Source organism: Gymnodraco acuticeps, unplaced genomic scaffold (assembly GCF_902827175.1).
Source record: "Gymnodraco acuticeps unplaced genomic scaffold, fGymAcu1.1, whole genome shotgun sequence".
Taxonomy (NCBI): Eukaryota; Metazoa; Chordata; class Actinopteri; order Perciformes; family Bathydraconidae; genus Gymnodraco; species Gymnodraco acuticeps.
Genome location: NW_022989799.1, coordinates 6,684,215 through 6,690,234, shown reverse-complemented (window position 1 = coordinate 6,690,234; position 6,020 = coordinate 6,684,215).

The following is a 6,020-nucleotide window of genomic DNA, read 5'->3' as shown; positions in this document are numbered from 1 at the left end:
TCTCCATGCTTTAATGTTCAAAAAGCTCTTTATTCTTCTCATACTGCCTGTGCTGCAGCACCTCTTTTCACCCTCTGTCTGAAACCAGAGCCCAGTCTGCTCTGATTGGTTAGCTGTCCGGCTCTGTTGTGATTGGTCAACCGCTTAGAGATGTCCCACCACTTAACATATCATGTACAATGTGGTGGAATGCTAGCCAATAGAAGCGCTTTTATAAGTGTTGCATAGTGATGTCACTATGTTACAGAAGTAATCAAAGGAGACCAATTGAGGCGTTCCAGGGGAGAAAAACTCCCTCTTGAGGGAAATTTAGCAAAGGGGAAAACCCCAAAAGCATAAAAGGGCCTCATTAAGTTGAAGACAATTTGAGTTCCCAAAACAATGCTGAATTATTTTTGAATAATTACCCCCCAAAAAATAAATGCTACCCGTGATTGTAGCAACAATAAACAGTATTTAAAAAGTTTGTTTTATGCTTTCATATGCAGCAGGCGCTTATTTTTTACATTCAAATAATCAGCCAAATCAGTGCTTTTCCAAAGTGTATTGTATTTCCTCCTCTACCTGCCTGGTAAGAGGGAGACAGAATGGACTCCCTCACCCTCCCCCGTCCACAGTGATGCCCAGTCGGGAGGGAGGTGTGGTGAGACAGATTCAAGTCTTTATTGAAAGATCATATGGGATGACTGAGGAATCCCATTACTTGTTGATTAAGTATTGATCCCGAGCTGTCCAAGTATTAACAAGTAAGCTAATATGGGCTGACCCATGGGACCAGTGGCTTGCAGTGTGGGTGTGCAAGTGTGTCTGTGTACATCTGTGTGAGACTGAAGGAGAAATGGAGAAAGGGAGAGAGAGGGAGAAAAAAGTGCCTGAAAGTGTGACTGAAAGAGCAAGAGAGAACCAAATGATCACAATAAAGGCAGACGGAGAGAGAAAGCGATTAAAGTTTGAGACGACAGCGAGCCAAAGAGTTGACTGCGTGGAGGAAAAGTGGAATGAACTTAAGTGTTAACGAGTCAAAGGAAGAAAGAAAGTGGAGGGGAGAGAGGTATTTGAGAGGGGGGGAGGAGATGTGGGGGTGTGTTGGGGAAGGTTAGGTGCTCTAGGCTTTGGTTGAAATGTCAAGCTCTTACTGCCGAGTGGAGATCAATTCCTTCATTACTCTCTGCTCCTACCATTACCATCATCGCATGGCATTTCTGCAGGGAATTGATGGTCCCCCCCCATTACATACATCCACGCACACACATACACAACCTCACACACTGATAGTTAAGTGGAATTTCGTTTAAAAGCACTTGCAACTAAATACATTTTCAACCATGTACAATGAAAGGGCCTGTCTACACCCGGAAGCCTGAAACCAAGGGTCACATTTTAGTTGCGTTTGATCCGGTTAGTTTGGTTTCACATTGTAATGATGCTGTGTTGGTATAATCACCTACGTGAGTTGCATCTTCCAATACTTGTATTGCACTTCCTATGGACTGATATACTGTTACAAAATGACGTTGGCCGGCCAGAATTTCCTGTATTTGGTCTGAAAGTCTGAATATTCACACTAGAAAAAACAAGAAGACCATGGTCGGGTTTTCTTTGGATCGAGACCACAGCTTATCTTTGATGTTTGATGCTGGGCAGGTAGTATAAGATGGGTTTACTGTACATATGTCAGTGATTGATACAGTTGTATGTCTAAATTGAAGGAAACCTGTTTGTGTGCTTGCCAGAGAACAAATCAGGTCAGGTCAAATCTCGTAGCCCGTTCGCTGTTGGGGTACTTTGATGACATCATTTACTGTCTCTTGGCCTATCCTTCCTGCACCTCTTCTTCCCTCAACTGAACCTTTTTTGATTGTCGATCTTGGCCTTATTAGATCCACCTGTACACCTGCACAGTATCACTTCATTAGTTCATCTTTTATTTAGGTCCTGTTTTTCCCTTTAATCATTGTCTAATACATTTAAATGAAGTTCTGTTCTGTTCATCTTGCCTTGGGTTGCTTCCATTATACCTAAGAAAAAAAAATGTTTTGGTTAAAATGTCCTGTTTATGGTCAGATAGAAAAATAAATCAGTTCATATGTCTTTTCCTAACTACTTTTCCCTAACCTCAGTAAAACACATTAGGAAGGAAAGATGTGAAGGATAATTTATCAGGAACTAGGAAAAGTAAGAGAATCCGACTGCACTTAAACTATAGGCAACGTTATTACGATGCGCCAATGGATGTTGTTGATGTACCTCTCCCATGGTGACACAATTTTCTGAACAGTATACTAAAAGCTCATCTAGATACTTCGCTCTGTGTGTTCCTATCATGCAGCCAAGTCTGTGATGTTGAATTATTTTGATAGTTTTACAGTAATTAGCGTAATGTTCATATTCATCTTTTGGTATTGAACCACCTGGCACCTCAAATGACTATAACATCTGTGATTCGTCCTGTGAAAGGCTGTATATTACATTCCGCAACCATCAATCAATAATCCACTCGTGTCTTTATAAGTACCTGCTCGGCAGTTAACTTGATTTAAGATTAGATGAACCCAAATATCTGTTAAATATCAATTAAAAATGTATATTTTAATGAAATGTATTCACATTCAATCTATGCAGTAATCTGCATATCTAAATAAACTATAATAAAGTTTACTGCTTTGTGATAGCATTATTATGCCAGCTTTGATATCACCTGCACTTCTCTTATTTTTATCTTCTGTCCTCCAGCCACTGTAAATAATTCATTTTTCATTAAAAACTCATTACCACTAAAATCCCTGCGTTTATATTATCACAGAGGAGAGAGAGAGAAGGAAGGAGTGTGTGTGTGTGTGTGTGTGTGTGTGTGTGTGTGTGTGTGTGTGTGTGTGTGTGTGTGTGTGTGTGTGTGTGTGTGTGTGTGTGTGTGTGTGTGTGTGTGTGTGTGTGTGTGTGTGTGTGTGTGTGTGTGTGTGTGTGTGTGTGTGTGTGAGGCAGGGAGAGAGAATGGAGTTGAAATATGAGGCAAAACCATAAATAGATTGTGTGCTCTAATGTGATTGTCATCCTGCGGTTGCTCTTTGTCTGCAGAGAATGCAGAGTGATGAGTCCAATGAGAGAGAGATCAATGAAAGACAGAGAGAATAGAGAGGGGGGTGCTGAAAGATGAGTGAAGACAGAGGCAGTGATGACCAGCTTTCCTCGATGTGTGGGTAAGAAAAAGTGTGAGCGAGAGCACTGCATGCGGAGAAAGTGAGAGCTTATGTATTACACTGTTTTCACATGCAGATCAGTCGGCGGCATTGTTCAAAATCTTCGGTGTATGTTTATTTATGTGAATATACAGCACTGGATTACATCTTTAATGTCACACAACACCCTTTCTGGCAGCCATGTTGGAGGTTTGCTCCTGAGCAAGAAGGCTTTGTTTATGAAGAGCACTAGTGAGAGTCAATTTCTGTTTAGTAACTTTTATCAGACAATATATCTGCATTAGGATTGGTTAGCAGTAACATGTAAATATGAAAATAACAAATTGGTGAAAGCTAGCTAGCCAGCAACATTTTCCACCCCCTTTTACAGGACAATACCCGGCATTGTTCTGTATTTTTCTGATGTGTGTGTCTCACAACTTTTGTATCCCTCGTTTCAAAGTCAATGCTTTTTTAATGAGCTGTTGTACATTTCAGAGAAAAGTTCTGTGGTTAGCTGTCAAGCAATTTTTTTTACAGATTGTTATACTTGTAACCGTTGAAAGCTAACTAAAAAACAGTAGTTGCTAACCTGTGGCTGAATGAGACTACTAAACATGCCGAAGATTAGCCGCCATAAGCCACTATTAGCTTAGCAGAGTGGACATTTAATTCACGCAACCCTCCTGTTGTCTTCGGTTGAAATCTGACCGATTTACTACTTTCATCAATCCTACATTTTGTTTTACATTCGATTGCATTAAGGCTTTATGATATCCTTCAGAGTAGACATTTGAACATATACAATTGCTGACCACCACTTGCATTGAATTTTGGATGATTTAGTCAACTTTGTAACACCATGGTGTTCCCGGTCAAAAATGACCACCATAAAGAAAATAAATTAGTAACCATCCGGATCAGATAAAACACACACACAAACACCCACACACACACATACACACACACATACTCTAGATGTGCCCAATCCCCCCATGTGAATCACACCTGGCACACACAAATGCACAAACACACACACAGAACAATTTGACAAATGTCCCGCTCTTATGTGCCCATCCCCTCACATGGATCACACCTGGCACACGCAATACATGTTCAGTGTCTGTTCTTTGTAGATTTACTGCAGTTGTTCATGTATACCAGTAGTCTGATACAATATTTACAGTTTGAAAGGGTGTTAAATGAAATTTGGTGATGATTAATGTTTTTTGTGTTAATGTAATAGCAGTTAAAACAGGACCGGTCAAATTTGACCGCGATGCCAAAGTAAGGGGGGGGGGGGAACGAACACAACAGGGGGGTTAAACAATTATAAAGATAGTGTGAATATAATGAGATTATCACAATGAACAAAACGTATAATGACCATAAATGTGTGTTAGACAAAGACCTTATATTTTTTTATATTTCAAAATCCCTTTGTTCCTTAGGGTAGCCCTTTGATGCTAACTTCGGGTTAGCATGCACAAATATGTCATCACTGCACCACTCTATTATACAGTGCTAAAAGAAGATTATTACTCATCATAAATACATATTTATAACGCATTATAGACATGGGCATTATATGAAGTATTGTTAACATTTTCCAAAAGCAGTTTGGCTGCGTTTGCTATGACAATTTAAAAAACATAGCTATGATGTTCCCGAATGTATCCAGAGTCACTACCTTATTCAGGTGTTATATCTCTTTATTTATAGCCAAATTGTTGCAGAGAGTATGTAACCGCCTAACGTTTTATTCACTGCCGTGTTTGTGTGTTTATTGAGGTGTTAGTTTTAAATGTTTGCCTTTGTGACTGTCTGTGTGTTTGATTGACCATGCCAGTGTTTGGCATTCCCCTTGACTCGTTGCCAGTCAATAAGGCGGACTGATTATTCAAATGGGCTGCGGCTTTAACTCTCCCCTCCTCATTGACTGGATGAAGATTTTAGTCTCGTTAAGAAGCTGACACACTTCATTACAGAGAACATTCCTCTATTGATTAAACCATTCCAAGGTCTGGCCTTTCTTTCCCAGGAAGGATCTCGTCAATAAAAGCTGTACCTTTCTCTAACACACACACTGAGCTTAAGCACATGCAGTAAGCAGTATGTAAACATGAGTTTAACCAAGGCTGTTTATAAACTCTGATCAGAAATAAAGCTGGAAAAATTAACTAATAAAGTAAGTTTTAAAGGTGGGGTAGGTAATTTTGGAGAAACCAGCTCGAGTGCGCTAGAATTTGAAAATACACAGCCGGAAAAAATATGCCACTTCCTTACAGAGCCCCTCCTCCAACACACACGAACGCGCACATGACCAATGAGGCCACGAGATAAGTTTGTGCACAGATGGAAGGCTGACAGGCAGGTAGGCTATCCAGTTACTTTAGCCGGGCCGGCTAAAATGATTGGTCGTGCTTTTTACAGTACTACGGCTTCCACAGATGATATTTTGTTATGGATTTTTTGTCAAAGCACTTCAGATATTCATTGCTATCGGGATGTTAAGAGCATTCCATGGAATATAACAAAAAGTGTATCTCGAGCCGGTTTCTCAAACTTACCTACCCCGCCTTTAAGTATAATCTGCCTTAAATAATATATGAATAAAACATAGTCCAGTATTTGTTTATAAGGTATTTTGGAGTAAGATGTCTGGTCAATTTGGCCAAAGAAAACTTGACAGCAGAAATAACAGCAGAAGAAGACAGACAGGAACTAAACACTAACAGGAACAGCAGGAGAAGAAAGACAGGAAGTCTAGAGGGACACTAGAGGGAATACAGTATGGGCTCTGGCAGTGATTAAAGACTGGTTCATGGGAAATAAATATGAACA